This window comes from Eriocheir sinensis, chromosome 47 (assembly GCF_024679095.1).
Source record: "Eriocheir sinensis breed Jianghai 21 chromosome 47, ASM2467909v1, whole genome shotgun sequence".
In the NCBI taxonomy this organism is placed as follows: domain Eukaryota; kingdom Metazoa; phylum Arthropoda; class Malacostraca; order Decapoda; family Varunidae; genus Eriocheir; species Eriocheir sinensis.
This window is the reverse complement of record NC_066555.1, coordinates 7919255-7937387: the sequence shown is the minus strand read 5'-3', so window position 1 is coordinate 7937387 and position 18133 is coordinate 7919255. Positions and strand designations below refer to the sequence as shown.

At 40.9% G+C, this 18133-nt stretch overlaps 1 protein-coding gene across 4 annotated transcripts in view; it reads left to right on the top strand.

The window, feature by feature from the left end:
* Positions 1 to 6121: 6121 nt before the first annotated feature.
* LOC126981356 (bone morphogenetic protein 2-like) overlaps positions 6122 to 18133 on the top strand; it is a 16783-nt gene continuing 4771 nt past the window's right edge. The window contains exons 1-2 of one of the 4 annotated variants that reach the window (XM_050832379.1): positions 6122 to 6312; positions 7006 to 7323. The gene's annotated coding sequence lies outside the window, so the exon portion shown is untranslated. Of the gene's footprint in view, positions 7324 to 16244; positions 16676 to 18133 lie in introns of those variants that run through there. The other 3 variants (XM_050832378.1, XM_050832375.1, XM_050832377.1) reach the window with 3 other exon arrangements.

Sequence of the window (18133 nt, the reverse complement as noted above, 5' to 3'; positions counted from 1 at the left end):
CCAACTTTACCTTTACTTGAATTGATAATAAGAGCAATAATATTAGGTACTACTACTACTTCTACCACTACTACTTCTACTACTACTACTACTACTACTACTACTACTACTACTACTACTACCGCTGCTACTACTACTATCCCTATACTACTGCAACAGCTACTACTATTTCTGCTTCTACTACTACTACTACTACTACTACTACTACTACTACTGCTACTACTACTACTACTACTACCATTCTTACTATCTGATCTTGCGGCCGGCATCACCATCACCACAACTGACGCTTCGCACAGACAACTAGCGACCATCTAAGATTCTAATTATGTCGCTATTATAAGACATTTTCACTTCTCACATCATCTATTTCTAAGGGTCCAAGAGGGGGTCAGTCGGGTTCTAATGAGTGTTTCTTCAGGTTCACGGTACAGAAGAAGGGTCACGCTACCACCAGGGTCATAAAACTACTCCTGGAAATGCCCACAACTCCTACGAAAGCCTTGTCAAATAGGTGGTCTTGTGCGGGGAAATGTCTTATTATACGATCCTATAAGTCATCACCAGACACCATCAGCACTATCAGTACATCTAGCACCATTAGCACGAGACGTACCACCGCCAGTCTTCAGGAACAACACTAAGGACGTTTCAGCAGGCCGGAGATATACTACCGAATGGAGAAAGAGGGAAAAGGGAGAGGGAAGGGAGAGTGAACGGGAACAGTGGAAGATGGAAGCTCTGAAGTTGTGAAAGGAATCAAGGTTCGAGGGGAGGGGCTGGTCCCAGTGGACAGCGATCGGTTACATGAGGGATCGTCTCACGCGTAGTATCAACAAACACCCCTGGCCGCCGCACAAACCCGGCTATTTAAGAACTCAGAGACAGCTGGGAGGGACGCCCGCGGGGAAGCGACACAATCCAGATATACGTACATATACAGTTTGTGGGAAGGCAAACTACCGACAGCTTTTGTGTCTCGGCGGTGTAGCCCATTAGTGGTCATGTATGGTTAGTGGTCTATGGCGGCAGGTCGGCCGAAGGTCGACTGAAAAAAAAAAAGATTATTGATGAAAAATCTATTGCAGAATTCTCGAAAAATATTTAGAGTAGAATGCAATTATCAAATTTTATAATTATACGAGAAATATTCCAATAAAAAGGGGAGCTAGACATTTGTTCTTATAGTAAATGAAGCAGCTCATGGGCAAAGGAGAAAAAAACAAAAATGCCCGCTATTTGCTGCTCCTGCCGAAGCAAATAGAAATTTAAGAGGCCAGAAGATAGGTCAGCTTCAGAAGGAGGGGTGTCATGATACTATCCTCATGAAAGGGTTCACGTATTGGCCAGGAGATAGTGCAGACGAAGGAAGGCTAATCAAGAGTTTACCTGCGAAGGGGATGAAAGAATGAAGATGTTGGTTATGTCTTGCATAAAAAACTTGGATTGCATATGGCTGAGTTATAGTTGAAAGCCGTGTGCAGTGGGGCCACGGGAGAGGTGAAGGCTTGCAGTTATCAAGTTCTGGAGAGCATAAAATATTGATTGAAGATAGAAAAAGAGGTAACCTTGCGGCGGATTTTAAGAGGTTAAGACTGTCAGTAAGACGAGGGGAACTGATGAAACCAAGAGCCTTTGACTCCACTCTGTCCAAAAGGGCTGTGTGTGGAGTTCTCCTCCACGTGAGATGCATATCCCATACACGTGCTAACAAGGCCTTTGTATATTTATAGCACCTTGGAGGGGGAAAAAGGTGGTGGACACGATACATAACGCCTAACCTCAAGGAAACTGATTTAGAACGAGATGAAATTTGAAGCTTTCGATAGGATCTTAAGTTTACCCATTACCTCCGGAATTTTGTTTTTAATTTTCTTTTCTTCAAATCTTAAGGATAGGCCAAGAAGGTTTATTGTGAAAGAAGGGTGCTATCGAAGTGTTACGTCTGTATGGTATGTGGTATGCCATAAAATCAATGCAAGAGTCATACATCACGGCAGCCACTATAAACAAAATTAGTCTGTGGCACTAACGGGCTGGGACCGTCCATAAGGCCCCTAGAGAAAGCCTACCGGCGATACAGGCACCACAAAATTAATATCTCTCTCTCTCTCTCTCTCTCTCTCTCTCTCTCTCTCTCTCTCTCTCTCTCTCTCTCTCTCTCTCTCTCTCTCTCTCTCTCTCTCTCTCTCTCTCTCTCTCTCTCTCTCTCTCTCTCTCTCTCTCTCTCTCTCTCTCTCTCTCTCTCTCTCTCTCTCTCTCTCTCTCTCTCTCTCTCTCTCTCTCTCTCTCTCTCTCTCTCTCTCTCTCTCTCTCTCTCTCTCTATCTATATATATATATATATATATATATATATATATATATATATATATATATATATATATATAATTCCGCTGGTGATGCTTCTCCAATCAGCAGACAATGATGATTGCCGCAAAACAGGGTCAAATTCGAATAGAGAGATTTCTTGCTACTCCCCTCTTGAAAGCATTCAGTTCGTAAGCATCAGGAAATACAGACAAAGGACAGCTCTTCCAGAGAGTACCAGCGATAGGGATGAATAACTGAAGATGCTGGTTAGCTTCTGAACAAGGGCTTTGGATTACATTCGGATGAGCTAGTAGGAGGCGGCGTGCAGGGGTCCGCAGTAGCAGTGGAGGTATGCTGTAAGGAAGTTTAGGGGACCATGACATGGAAATATAGAGAGAAAATAAAATAAGAGGCAACATTGCGGCGGACTTTTAGAGGTGGAGGACCGTCAGTAGAGAGGCGTGGAGCTGATAAGACAAAAAGCCTTATACTCTGCTTTTTCCAAAGAGGTCAAGAAGAGCGCCCCCCCCCCCCTCTATTCCCCCACGAAATGCATACTTCATACGAGAGCAGACACGACTTTTAGATATTGATAATAGCTCGCACATGTGAAAAATGAAGACGATACTGAGTTTTCAACCTCGAAGAAGATTGTTTCGAAGGAGATGAAAGATGAAGTTTCCAGATGAGATATTGAAATGATGATAGACTATGTATCGTCGGCAAATTTCGATATTTTACGCGATAGCCCCTCGTCAATGTCATTTACGTACACTAAAAACAGAACAGGTCCCAACACCGACCCCTGTGGAACACCGCTTTTGGCATCTCGCCAGTCAGATGATATACCGTTCATAACAACTCTCTGTTTACGGTCGGTAAGCCAGTCTTTGAGCCACTTATGAATATTACCAGTTATACCGTGAGCTTGCTATTTACTAAGGAGGCGGTTGTGAGGGACTTTATCAAATGCTTTCTGAAAGTTCAAATATACAATGTCTATTGATTGACTTTCATCGTATACATTAAAGATGTAGATGAAGAAATCGAGAACGTTAGTCAAACAGGAACGTTTGTTTCGAAAACCATGTTTCCATTCTAGTGGTACATTTCCTGTGTTTAGTGACTTTGAGAATATGCTCAAGAGAGGCTTGCTGATCTGATGTTTTGCCTCTTTAAGAATACGCGTATGGCCATGAACAGGAGTAGAAAGTACAGAGTGCAGCGGTGCCGCGGAAGGAGTGGAGGTATGCAGTGAGCAAGTTCATATGGGATTAAGTGAATAAAGCGGTCACCCCTCTTACCATAGCTTATAATATGTAACCGTACATCCAGCAGGAAGGTAAGACAGACGTTAAAAGGAAGACAAAAAAGGTTGACCAGTCATGGAATTAGCACGGAAAGTTGGAGAGTTTCGTTTAGTCGGCGCAACATCTGTGGTCATATGCCGGAGAGAGGCAGGAGGGGGAAGGAATTATAGGAGAAGGGAACAGACCCCAGGAGACGGGACACAACCCCCGATTAATACCTTGTACCCATTCACTGCTGGGTGGACAGGGGCGTAGGGTATCGGAAAAGTGTTAGCACGGAATAATAGATTTCATATTCTTTTACTTTCTTTATGTGGAACAGTGTAACTAGGATCAGGAACGAAATGATGAGGAGAATGAGGAAAAGAGGGAGCATTGCAATAAAGTAAAGGAGAGTTTTCGTGTCATGGGTACCTCCCTGGTCTACAGCATTACATTAAGGGCTTTTTTGTCCTCTTTCACATAATCGATAGACTGTTTTCTTGAGTCAACAAATAACCTTGGCGAAGAAATATTTGAGAAATGAAATAAGAAACACATATCAGGGTCCCTACCGAGAGCCTCTTTAACTTATGTATTCCAGGAGAGTCACAATCGATAAACTGTTTTTCTTGAGTCAACAAATAACCTTGCCGAAGAAATATTTGAGAGATGAAACAAGAAATACAAATATCAGCGTCCCTACCGAGAGCCTCTTTAACTTAGGTATTCCAGGAGAGTCACACCATTAATTACGCAAGTCACATCCTCTGTTTTCTCTTTTTACTGTCTGTGTGCCTATCCATCCGTCTGTATCTATGTCTGTCTGCCTGTCTGTGTTCTGACTGTCGTATGTCTGGCTGTCTTTATAAGTCTGTGTGCCTGTCAGTTATGTAGCTTCCACTCAATCATTTATTCAGCTGGTCAGACAGTGTAGATCCATGAATCTGTCTGCCCGTCTACTATCACTCCGTCTTTGTTAATTTGTGACGGTCGTTCAGTCTGTTTGTCTGTCTGTCAGTCTGTGTCGATCTATTTCTGACTGTCTCTCAAGCACACACACACACACACACACACACACACACACACAGAATGAGAAAGACCGTCACATAACACTCTTGGCTAGGCAATGCAGGTGTGCGTTCCTGCCAACTTATCATTCAGGGAACGCGAGGTCCTCTGCTAGTTGTTCCTGGAAGTGCCGAGACAAATCTAGTGGGCTCGGGCCTCACAGGGGATGGGAGCAGTTGCTTCTCCTAGAACGCAGAGGGAACATATTTTCCCAGATGTTGGGAGAATGAGAAGTTGTTCGTGTTTTTTATCTTCATACCTACTGTTTAGTATGGAATGTGTTTTATGGCTGAACTGAACATTTTATATACAGTACTTGTCTTATATTATCAGTTACGGTTCTACTTTTTAATTTTGCCATTTCCAAAAACCTTGTTGATCACCACGCGGCAGAACACTTTCAAAATTTCTAGTGACTCGTGGGCATGAGATTCTTCACGTCTCTGATGTGTGCACTGATTGAGGAGGAACCTCTGACCAGTCCATACAGAAACGAGGCTAGTGGATGAATTAACAATGAGCTGAAGAATTACGAACAGAGAACACAATCTCTCTCTCTCTCTCTCTCTCTCTCTCTCTCTCTCTCTCGCTTCCCGTGAAACAAATAAATCTGAAAATCAATTAACGACTGTATCTCTTTATATTGACACACATTAACACACACTAGTTTGTGGGCATCTTACTTCTAGTGTTTAAATTTAATTATTTTGTATCAAGAAAAACTAGTATGTGCAGGCCCCTCAGGGACGATTACTTTTATATACAAGCGGTACACAATTGATGTTTGATCTAACCATAAACGTTGTGAAACAGGTGGGTATCATCTGCACCCCAAGGCCTACTCATTGTTATATATTGTGAAGCGAGCGTTACAAAAAAGGAGTGCAAGAAGAAAGGCTTACGATATAATAATAACATTATCTGAGAACGAACGATTTTCTGACAGGCTGTTTCACTCTCTCTTGATTTTTTTCCCCAGTAGATAAAGCATTCTTGCGTACACAAACTTCATGGAAAGAAGCGAGTTATATTCCGTATAGAACATTAGCTCGGTACAAACTTGTGGAGACAATGGGAGTGCCCAAAGCGCCTGATATTTTCTTTCTCTTCCATTACTTCTAGATTGTCTGCCAAGGAAAATCGGATACTCTGCTCACAATAATCTATCTAGGTAATTCAATTTGGCTGTAAGATGGTGCAAAAGACATCTACAGGGCAGAAGGCAACCACAAGACAGGTGGAACTCGAAAGCTTAAGGGAAAATATAAGGATAGGCATACTACTGTGCATAGGGCAAGGTAATCTAGCAGCTAGTCAGGCTAGGCCTGAAAAATATCAGAGTGTTAGCGCATGCGCGGGTGTGGTCCAGTGAGTGGCCAGAATGGGGCGCCGGGCTCCCTCCCTCCCGCCCGCCACCCCCTTTCCCCGGAGCCTTGCCTGCCCACCGCCATCCAGTTAGTCAAGCATCAGCCAGGAGCTCCGGCACCCACCTATCCCCGCTCGTCACACCCATTCGCCTACTGTTCCTTTACACATAACCTAACAACAACGATATCAGGAACACAGAAGATATCAGTGCCCTTTTACGAACAAGTGAAAGTCGGTTGAGAGAAATTCTTGAGGAGAGGTGCAGCCTGGCGTGTAAGTCACCAGGCCAGGGAGGCGACTGTGGCCCCAGCTGGGTGTCATACTCTCACTCACCACTTATCTTCTCCAACGCTTCCTTGTATTCATGCCGCCCCCACAGATTCTTGTTGGAGCCTAAACTGTGTCTCAGCATAACTTGTGACATTCAGAACATAAGTGAGGAAAATGAATACTAAGTTGCGTGTGTAGAAGTGTAACCACTGCCAGCTGTTACTACGGAGAGCAATCAGTTCACCTGGAAGGCACACGGAACTTCGCCGTCACATAATTGCAAATACTTGCCAAAAGGCGAATATAGTGAACTCGTTTTACATTACATTTCTTCGTTTGGAAAAATAAGTATCGGCTTAATATATCAGCACTATAAAAGAAGAGTCTTTCACTTAAGGGATACCATAGTGCCCGTCCAGGTGTGAGGTGAAGACTGGCGACCAGGTGCGACGCGTTGCCATTCGCAATACTCTAGTGACCTGTGCTCCTGTGCTTTGAGGATACAACCTTTGTGACCGTGAATACACACCTTACGTTGAGCTTCGCTGAGCCCCTCAAGTGTTTGTATGAGACCCAATCAAGGTGAGGTACTCTGTGTTCTAGATTCCTTGTTAGTAGAGAGGTGGCTGCTGAGGTTTACAGTGAGTTTGGGTATAAAGAACTAATGTTCACCACAGAACGTATCTTTACCTGTAGTGATTGTGTAGGACCTGGCGCCTAGTCATAGCCCAGGAAACTGTTTTGGATACTATGATCATCAGCCTCGGAAAGTGCGAGCAAATCAACTAGTCAGCTGCCGAAGAATACAATCTTCCACCAGTTATTGGGGGAGTGAACAGGTGCAGGACGCCTTGGCCTGGTGGTCGGCACCGTAACTCACCTCCCCATGGTCCCCGAAGGGATGTGAGTGATGCTGTCTGAGTCTGACGACCACCTCACTCCCACCGTGCGCCCGCACGACTCACAGGGTGCTACGCTTCCCGCCGACAACTCGCCTCAACTCGCAGGCATACAGTGAGTCATGTGCTACATTTCATCAATCCTTGTTTCAGCATAGGCAAACATTGAAGGGTAGGATCTGCAAAAGAATCGATATGGAAGCAAACGAAACCTTCTGACAATATGGGCAGTGTACCCTGTAAATGTAAACATGTAAACACACACACACACACACACACACACACACACACACACACACACACACACACACAGATGCACATACACATTCACACACACATTTAAGCACATACAAAAAGACACGCACATACATACGGAAGCACAAACAAATTCACACACACACACACACATACACACACACACACACACACACACACACACACACACACACACACACACAAGTATCCTATCCCAGCCAGCTTTCAATTAACGATTGATTGTGAAAATGCAACAACAGTCACAACAACAAGAACAACAATAATAATAGTAATAATAATAACATAATAATAATTATTATAATATTAATAATAATAATAATAATAATAATAATAATAATAATAATAATAATAATAATTATAGTAATAATGATAATGATAATAATAATAACAATAATACTAATAACAATAATAATAATAATAATAATAATAATAATAATAATAATAATAATAAGAAGAAGAAGAAGAAGAAGAAGAAGAAGAAGAAGAAGAATTATAGTAATAATAATAATGATAATAATAATAATAATAATAATAATAATAATAATAATAATAATAATAATAATAATAATAATAATAATAACAACAACAACAACAACAACAACAACAACAACAACAACAACAACAACAACAACAACAACAACAACAACAACAACAACAACAACAACAACAACAACAACAACAACAACAACAACAACAACAACAACAATAATAATAATAATAATAATAATAATAATAATAATAATAATAATAATAATAATAATAATAATAATAATAATAATTATAGTAATAATAATAATAATAATAATAATAATAATAATAATAATAATAATAATAATAATAATAATATATTATATAATAATAATAATAATAATAATAATAATAATAATAATAATAATAATAATTATTATAATAATATATATATATATTATTATTATTATTATTATATATATATTACATATATTATTATATATATATATATATATATATATATATATATATATATATATATATATATATATATATATATATATATATATATATATATATATATATATATATATATATATATATATATATATATATATATATATATATATATATATATATATATATATATATATATATATATATATATATATATATATATATATATATATATATATATATATATATATATATATATATATATATATATATATATATATATATATATATATATATATATATATATATATATATATATATATATATATATATATATATATATATATATATATATATATATATATATATATATATTATTGGGAATTTTCCACACCAATAGCAGGAGTGCCATCTAGCATTTCAGCATGAACGCGTCGGAAAAGCATTACTCTTTGTTCTGTAAAGGGGCCTCAAGGGGAGCACTACACTGTTTCATTAAATCAATTCAAATAATATCGTATGAAAATAGAGCAGAGTAGAAAGCACTGATCCCTTTTAAGAACATAAGAACGTAAGGAGTCTGCAAGAGGCCGGTTGGCCTATACAAGGCAGCTCCTTCTATATTTCTTGCAAAACTAAGCTATTTCTTATCGCCGTCTGTCTGCATATAGATATGATGAAACGTGTGAGAGGTGAGTGTGAGCGACATTAGACTTCAATGATATGTGACCACTTAAATGATTGAACTATGCTCAGGAATCAGCTGCCTGGCTTTGTTTTGTCGTAAATATATTCAAAATTAATTTTGCACTTGGTTACCCAGAAACATTCCTGTATATGAGATTGAGTTGTTATGTTTACAAGGGCCAGTGTCCGCCCACAATGATGGGATGCGAGCACACAGACGCAGACTGACTGGATAAAGTTAGCATGTCATAAATCATGTCATTACTATTCATATCATAATCAGTTATGTTATTCTTTTTCTTCTTTTTATTATTATTATTATTATTATTATTATTATTATTATTATTATTATTATTATTTCATCCTTAAGGAACGACTCAAGCGACTCAGTCTCTTTACATTGGAGAAAAGACGCCTACGAGGGGATATGATTTAAGTCTTCAAGTACCTGAAAAAGTTCAATAACGTCGATTACTCCAATTTCTTTGAACTACAAACCAACCTAAGAACTAGAAATAACGGTTTGCCCATTCAGTCGAGTCGATGCAACACAGACATCGGAAGGAGTTTCTTTTCGAACCGAGTCATCCGCCACTGGAACAATCTTCCCTCAGAAGTGGTAAATGCAAATACCATCAACTTCTTCAAATATCGAATCGACCGTCACTTCGCTGCGTCAGGAGTAAATTGAATACCGAGGTGCTTCCATCTGTTCCCCAGGCCCCAAGTGGCTGTCGAGTAGAGTAAATCACCAAAGCGGGCAACCTCGTAATGAGTCAATAGGCTTTCTGTTGCCCGCATTTCCATGTTTCCTCCTCCTCCTCCTCCTCCTCTTCCACCTCCTATTCCTCCTCCTCCTCCTTTTCCTCCTCCTCCTCCTCCTCTTCCTCTTTCTCCTCCTCCTTTTCCTCCTCCTCCTCCTCTTCCTCTTCCTCTTCCTCCTCCTCTTCTTCCTTTTAGTTTTTCTTTTTCTTCTTCTTCTTTTTCTTTTTCTTTTTCTTATTATTACTATTATTACTATTATTATTATTATTATTATTATTATTATTATTATTATTATTATTATTATTATTATTATCATTATTATTGTTTTATAATTAGCAATAGTAGTGGTAGTAGTGCTGGTAGTAGTAGTAGTAATAGTAGTAATAGTAGTAGTAGTAGTAGTTGTTGTTGTTGTTATTGTTGTTGTTGCAGTAGTAGTAGTTGTAGTAGAAGTAGCTTAGTTGTAGCAGCAATAGTAGTAGTAGTAGTAGTAGTAGTAGTAGTAGTAGTTTATAGTAGTAGTAGGAGCCACGTTGTTGCCTGGATGAGGTGTCGCCTCTCGTTCTCCCTGCTCAGGTCGGCCATCCTATGTCTCAGGGGCACCAGACACTCTGGCCCAAAAGCCTCCAAGATTTCCAATATGGACTATGAGCCCATTGTGGTGGAGAATGACATTAGGGTGGGTCGGGAGAGACATGAGTAGGGAATTTAAGGAGAGGGAGATGATGCGTTTATGAAATCCATTTGTGGATGTCTAGCTAACTAACAATATGGTATCCTAGGTTTACACTGTTTAAGAATACGGTCGCTAAACGCAATAGATGATAAGGTGTTATGTATAGACTTAGTGTTAAGTAGTATTAGTGATATGGTTGGATGCCACAGTCATTAGCGAACAGAGATGGGGCTAATGACCTCAACTTATGGAGCCCTCCATGATTATGTGTCGGGAAAAATAAACATGGGTGGAGGTATCTTTGTAGCAGAAAAAAAGTAGTAATAGTTGCTGTAGTAGTAGTAGTAGTAGTAGTAATATTCTTGTTGTATTACAGATGATATAACTGTTGGTATTACTGTTGGTATTACAACTATTATTTATATTAATATTATTCTGATTTTCATTAGAGAGAGAGAGAGAGAGAGAGAGAGAGAGAGAGAGAGAGAGAGAGAGAGAGAGAGAGAGAGAGAGAGAGAGAGAGAGAGAGAGAGAGAGAGAGAGAGAGAGAGAGAGACCGTGTGTGTGTGTGTGTGTGTGTGTGTGTGTGTGTGTGTGTGTGTGTGTGTGCGTGTGTGTGATAAAACCTAGCCGATCATGTGACGCAAGTGTGACGTCAGTGTTCTGTTGGTGACGCTAGAGATGCTTACAAATGCGTGTTGTGGGCCGCTTCCAGGAACCCTTGTGCCCGGCTGCTGGCTCCTGTAACTTGTTCTGAGGAACACACACACACACACACACACACACACACACACACACACACACACACACACACAGAGAGAGAGAGAGAGAGAGAGAGAGAGAGAGAGAGAGAGAGAGAGAGAGAGAGAGAGAGAGAGAGAGAGAGAGAGAGAGACGCAGCCTGCCTGCCTGGCTTCAGGACAGGTGTGAGCGTGGCAGACGGCCTTGAAGGAATTTGCTTGACTTTTATCCTGAAGTTTGCCGGTGAAGGGAGTGACGAGGAATGTTGACTAGTTTCTTAAGGAGTGTGAACGGTGGTAGCAATTTTGCCATTAACAAATATGAAAATCGGTTGTAGTGGCATATGATGGCTGATCAATCACAAGAAGCAAATACCTTTTATTTATTTTTTCTTAAACATGTAGCCCTCTGCAAGGCGCCCGCCATTATTAAAGCCTTGCTGTAAGGCGCCGAGGAGCAGCGTTTTACCTTAGTAACAGCTGCTGGCAGCGAGCAAGCGATAGAGTTCACTCATGCCCTCAGGACAGGGGTGGAGGCGCGACAGTGACATAATGAAAGGTGAAGTGAGGGTGAACTCCTGTGAAAAATGTTTGCTCTGGGAAAATGCCAAGGTCGAGTGTCAAATGGGAGACCTTGGGAGGCCAGCAAGGGAGTCCACCCTTGCATCCACACACACAAAAAACTCCGATTATATAATTATATTCACTCTTTTTCCTTCAAATATGATTGATGTTGCTTTTTTCCTCGCTTTTTTCTTCTTAAAATCACATTGAGTGTGGCACAGCAATAAGTTCCATTGGTTGTTCTCCATCATTTTCCATCACCTCTTTGTACCCCGAGTTGATGCTTTAAACTATATAACTTATATTTTCCCTCTTATCATAATTCTCCGCTAACTTCGCATATAACATCACCCAACCGTATTACCTATAATACATCACCAATCTCAGAGACCCTTTTCCCTTGTTCTCGCATAGATTTAGAAAACAGAGGTAAAAAATTATGAAGGATTTCTTAAAGGAAATGAAGCGCGTGCGAGCTACATCAGTCTCCCCAAGTAAGCGCGTGCCTCGCCTCCATGTACGAGGTGTGGCGGCACGGCAGAGGGTGCGGGAGGAGGTATGGCGGGGACAGGGGGCGACTCGCGACTCGCCTGGCCAGGTGACCATCATCAAGTCAGCCCGCCACAACAGCCGAATGCGTCTCTCTACTCTGGCCTTTGTGTGCGGGGTCTCAAAGCCGGTAAGGCGGAAGGCCGCGGCGATGTGGCAGTGCTGCGGTTATCATGATCATCTCTCTCAGCGAGGCTGCCTCTGGTATGCGGAGCTGCCTCCCACCCCGCGCTCTTCACACTGACCACCGACCTGCCACACACACACCTGTACCCACTCCCACGAATCCCTCCCTCCCCCATTCCTTGGCCTGGGCCAGCTGAGTGGTCTTCTACGACTACGTAAACCTAATGTTAGCTTGCGGAGCCCTAGTGGGGAGACCCATCTTAGGCTCCTACAAACTCCCATCTCACTTTCCTAATAAGGAGTTGAAGGATATAGGAAGCCCAAGGAACTAGCAGGATGATTTTTTTCGGTCTAATCCTGCTTTCAAATGGTTGCGTTAGCAAGTAATACGCCTCATTCGCTCGGCATGGCAAGACTGAAAACAAACAAAAAACGCGTCAGAAAAGGAGAAACGGTGGTTTCGGGAAAAGTGGCACGATTTTCCCCTGAGCCTGATAACGACACGTCGTTGCCGGAGCGGCACAGTGTTCCCCGATATCAAAAGTCAAAAGCATGTAATGTGTATATATGTAAAAGTAAAAATTATTCATTTAATAAGTGAGTTGATGTTTGAATATCTTGGTTTGAAAACAAGGAGTGCCATTACTGTGGTAAACCACTTATACAGTGTCAGCAGCCTCGTCCCGAGTTACAATAGTGGATGAAATTTTGGGTGAAAGGCCTTTCCTTGTTCAAGATTCATCTACCATAAGATTAAAAATGAGCAGAGGCTCCCAACCTGGACTGCCCATACCCCTGTGCGGCAACAAGTGGCTTGTGTTGATATATATTTATTTTTTTCTGAATAAATCATAATTTAATTGTTCAATTCATATACACATTTCATACACTGAGTTCAAAGCTACTTTTTTTTCATGTTCATTATGTTTATTGGCAGCCTTGTATGTTTCAATTCACACTTCACCATCAAATGTGATAATACTTTTGTAGGGGTTGCGAGCATTAATCAAATGTTTCCTTGGGGTATGGGGCGTAGGAAAGGCTGGGAGCCACAGTGTCTGAGCTGAGTCCTAAATCTGAACGCAGTGCGGTATTTCTCGACAAGTTTAATTAAGAGCGACGGAGCTGAGAGCTGTCTAGTGTTGAGAGGGTAGGACAGAATCATTTGTATGAGGACAGCAATCATCGCTCCTCCGGCTGTAACATTTTCTTCATCCTGTTTTATACTTGCAATGGTGATGATTACGGTAATGACGGTTTTTAAATTCATAACCATAAATATCATTACCTCCATCACCAACATCATGACAAAACAATTTATATCAATAAAGGAGGTTACTTACGATGATGATCAAGAAATAAACGATAATTTTTTTATCTGTTTGCTTGTTCCTTGTTTAATGTACGTATATTTTTTGTGTCATTCACCCACGGTCAAGTCACATGCTGGACCTGTGATCGCCAGTCAGTATCCTCCCGGAAAGAGCTCTCTTTTGAGCTCGGAGGACGAGTCTTTGGGTACTGCTGGGACGTCACACACCACACCTCCCCATCCTTGTTGCTCAAGGGTGGACAGTAACCGTTCCTATCTGCGAAAACAAGCTTAGTAGTGTGTGTGTGTGTGTGTGTTCACACACTCCTCAGAACCATGGCCAGCAGCCGGGAAGAAGGGTTCCTGGAAGCGGCCCACAACACGCATTTGTAAGCATCTCTAGTGTCACCAACAGAACACTGACGTCGCACTTGCGTCACATGATCGGCTAGGTTTTCTCTCTCTCTCTCTCTCTCTCTCTCTCTCTCTCTCTCTCTCTCTCTCTCTCTCTCTCTCTCTCTCTCTCTCTCTCTCTCTCTCTCTCTCTCTCTCTCTCTCTCTCTCTCTCTTTTTTTTCTTCTTATTTTTAATGAAGCAATGTGTAGGGAAATGGCTGAGTGATGCAGTGAAGTTTTGGTGTTAGGACGAGGGATATACTGGTGAAGACATTGGGTGAATATTAATTAGTGCTTGTGAAATTTAACAAGAGTCCACACCAAACTTGTTTCATAGAGAGATCTCCCTCCCACAGCATTCGGGTTGCACACTCTTCGGATAATGAACTCCATGTTAAAGTACTTGTTAACTCTCCAGCACATGTCGCATTATGAAGAGTTTTACCCTTCATTTAAGTTACAAGCAAACACGAAACCCATTTCTTCCAACAAAAATCATAATGCTGCCGCGTTGATGCAGGGTTGGGATTAGCACAATGCATATTCGTGTGTGTGTGTGTGTGTGTGTGTGTGTGTGTGTGTGTGTGTGTGTGTGTGTGTGTGTGTGTGTGTGTGTGCGCACGCACCCGGACGTCTTCCTTCTCTTTATGAGAGTAATGAAGGGTCGCTACGGGCTCGGGCGGGGTCACAGATGAGACAGCGGCTGCCACAGACCTGCTGGTCCTTTCGAGGTTGTTGTGACAAGCTACACTAACTATCTAATCAAGCAAGCGAAAGGCTCCTCCTCAGCCAAAGCTGGCAGAAGGAAAAGAACCATGCAGCAGAGAGTTCCATTAACAAAACTCGATTGAAGAAGAAGTGTTTAGACGAGAATCTTTACCACTTATCTTCAGCATTAATATCACTGACTTTTGAACATTTTTTAAACACTTTATTAGATCGCCTCGCATTCTTCGTTTTGATAGGCTGAATAAATTGAATTATACAGTTTAATATTACTTTTTATTTTTCGATGTGCAACACTTTACATTTCTCAACGTTAAATTTGATACTTTGCAAATGAGCCTACTCCCACTCCCTCCCATGCCCTAACTCCTCCATTCATATCGTACCTCGTCACGCTGGTCTATTTCAGCCTGATCTCCATCTTAACCTTTCCATCGAGTCACACTTTCCACCCTAAACATTTCTAGAAGGCAGTCATAATATTTCGATTCCCTTCTATACATCCCTCTTGTCTTCTTACTCCCCTTGCCTTATTGATTGGCTCCTTTTCCTTTAGTGCCTCATTTCCTCTTATCACCAATACCATAGGGAAAAAAAAACAGCTATTCTCCAGCTTGCCCGGTCATTTCCATAAATCACTCGCGTATTCGCTTCTCCTCCGTCCATTGCTTTCGCCCTCACTCATACTTACCTTTCTTCCTTTCTACGTTCTCGCCTTTTCGTGCGCATGGACGCGCTCTCTCTCTCTCTCTCTCTCTCTCTCTCACACACACACACACACACACACACACACACACACACACCTCCGGTGGCTCAATCGGTAGAGCGCTGCGCAGCGAGGCTTAACGGCGGCGGTTCGAGCCCCGCTCAGGCCGGATTCTCTCGGTTGACTAAGAGTGGTTACTGTCCCCCCTTGAGAAAGGGGAATGGGGTGTGTGGTGTGGGAGGTCCTGGCAGTACCCAGAGATCGACGATAATGAGCACTTGCTCTCGTCGGGAGGGTACCTGCTGGCGAAAGCGAGTCCAGCTCTTAATCAGGCGTGGTGAGTTACACAGCATTTCTTGATAGCCTGTTAAAAACTGGCCAACATGCTAAGAACTTAATTTTCGAGAAAAAAAAATCTTCAATCCTCAAGCGTTTAGATTATCAGGAGGGATTAGCTCCACCAGAGGTGTTGGAAGTCATTAGTGAGGTGTGAAATTTGGGCGGGGTGGTTAATCCTCTCAATTGATAGTCAGGTGAGGGGTGGCCACACCTGCTGCACACCTGGCCTGAGGAGAGAGGCGCGCGGGCCTAGTAGGAGGCGGAGCAAGGTAGGACAGCGGCCACCCTGCATTTTTTCGCTTCTCCAGTGGACAGTAGCTCGCGAGACACGCTCTGCTACACACACGCAGCGCCATCCACCTACCCTCCTCACACGTGGCCGTTCACGCACTCGCTTCTCTTCCTGACTGCCGATAGCCGTGGTCTGCGTGTGCCCGTCCATCATACAGCTTTTGCCCGTGAAGTTTGAGTTTTGCCCTTCATAACTCTTGGTGTGGAAAACAAGACTAAGTGACGTGATACTCGAGGTGACTGCTCGACGTGGCCCCCTGACAGCGGCCATCCCCTCACGCCTTTCACTCCAGCTGCACGAGCCGTAACCACTACTCCCCCGCGTGCTTGTGCGTGCCCGAGCCTGTTCGTCCGTGAACATGGTCTGTGGCAGCGACTTTCCATCAGACAGGTGAGCCACTTGAGCCTCAGCCATCTGCTGAACGGAGCGAGGCAGGCCACTCACCTCACGCATACCCCCGGGGCATGGCTGCCACGCCACCATCATCATTATTATTATTATTATTATTATTATTATTATTGTTAATATTATTATTATTATTATTATTATTATTATTATTATTATTATTATTATTATTATTATTATTATTAATATTATTATTATCAGTAGTAGTAGTAATAATAGTAGTAGTGATGGTAGTAGAAGTAGTGGCAGTATCTGTGGTAGTAGTATTAGTGGTGGTAGTAGCTATGGTAGTTGTAGTTGTAGTAGACTGGGATAATTTTCTTGATTAGAATAAAAATCACACTTTCAGATGAGATACGCATATTTTGCCAAAGGTTTCCGGTGAACGCTGCCACCATCTTCACTGTTGCTAATATTACTATTACTATATAATATTAATAATACTAGTAGTAGTAGTAGTAGTAGTAGTAGTATCAGTAGTAGTGGTAGTAGTAGTAGTAGTAGTAACAGTAGTAGTAACAGTAGTAGTAGTAGTAGTTCTAGAAGTAGTAGTAGTTGTAGTAGCAGTAAGAGTAATTGTAGTAGGAGTTGTAGTAGAATGAGTGGTAGTAACAGTAGTAGTAAACGTATTTATAATACTAAAGGTAGGGTTTTGTTGATATTTTTACTGTTATATATATAATTTTTAATAATAATAACAATAATAATAATAATAATAATAATAATAATAGTAATGATAATAATAACAAAAAATATTATTATTATTATTATTATTATTATTATTATTATTATTATTATTATTATTATTATTATTATCATTATTATCATTATCATTACTACTACTACTACTACTACTACTACTACTACTACTACTACTACTATTACTATTATCATTATTTTTTTGAGATTATAATTGTCGTTCTAGTCATCATTGTCATTATTATTAATAGCATCATCATTTTATTATAATAATAAATATTAGCAAAAGGGCCTATATTGTAGTAATAATAGTAGTATTAGTAGTAGTGGTAGTGATAGTAATAGTAGCAGTAGTAGTTTAGCAGCAATAGCTGTAGTAGTAGTTGTATTACGAATAACGAAAAAAAATAGTATAATATTAATATTATTATTGGTAGCAATAGTAGTAGTAGTAGTAATACGGAAGTACTGTTAGTTTTACTATTAGTATAAGTAGTAGTAGTAGTGGTATGAGTAGTATCAGTAGTAATAGTTCTTCTTTTGACCTGTAATGTATCTTCTTAGGTCCTCCTCCTCCTCTCGGTCCTCTCTTCTTCTTATTCACACACTTTCCTTTTCAACAGTATTGTGTTACATAACTTTCCTCACTGTAATACGCTATTGCATTATAATTTTCTGTTTGTTGCTGAAATAACTTATTTTCATTGTTTTTTTGTGCACTTATTCAAGCATTTGTGCCGTTTT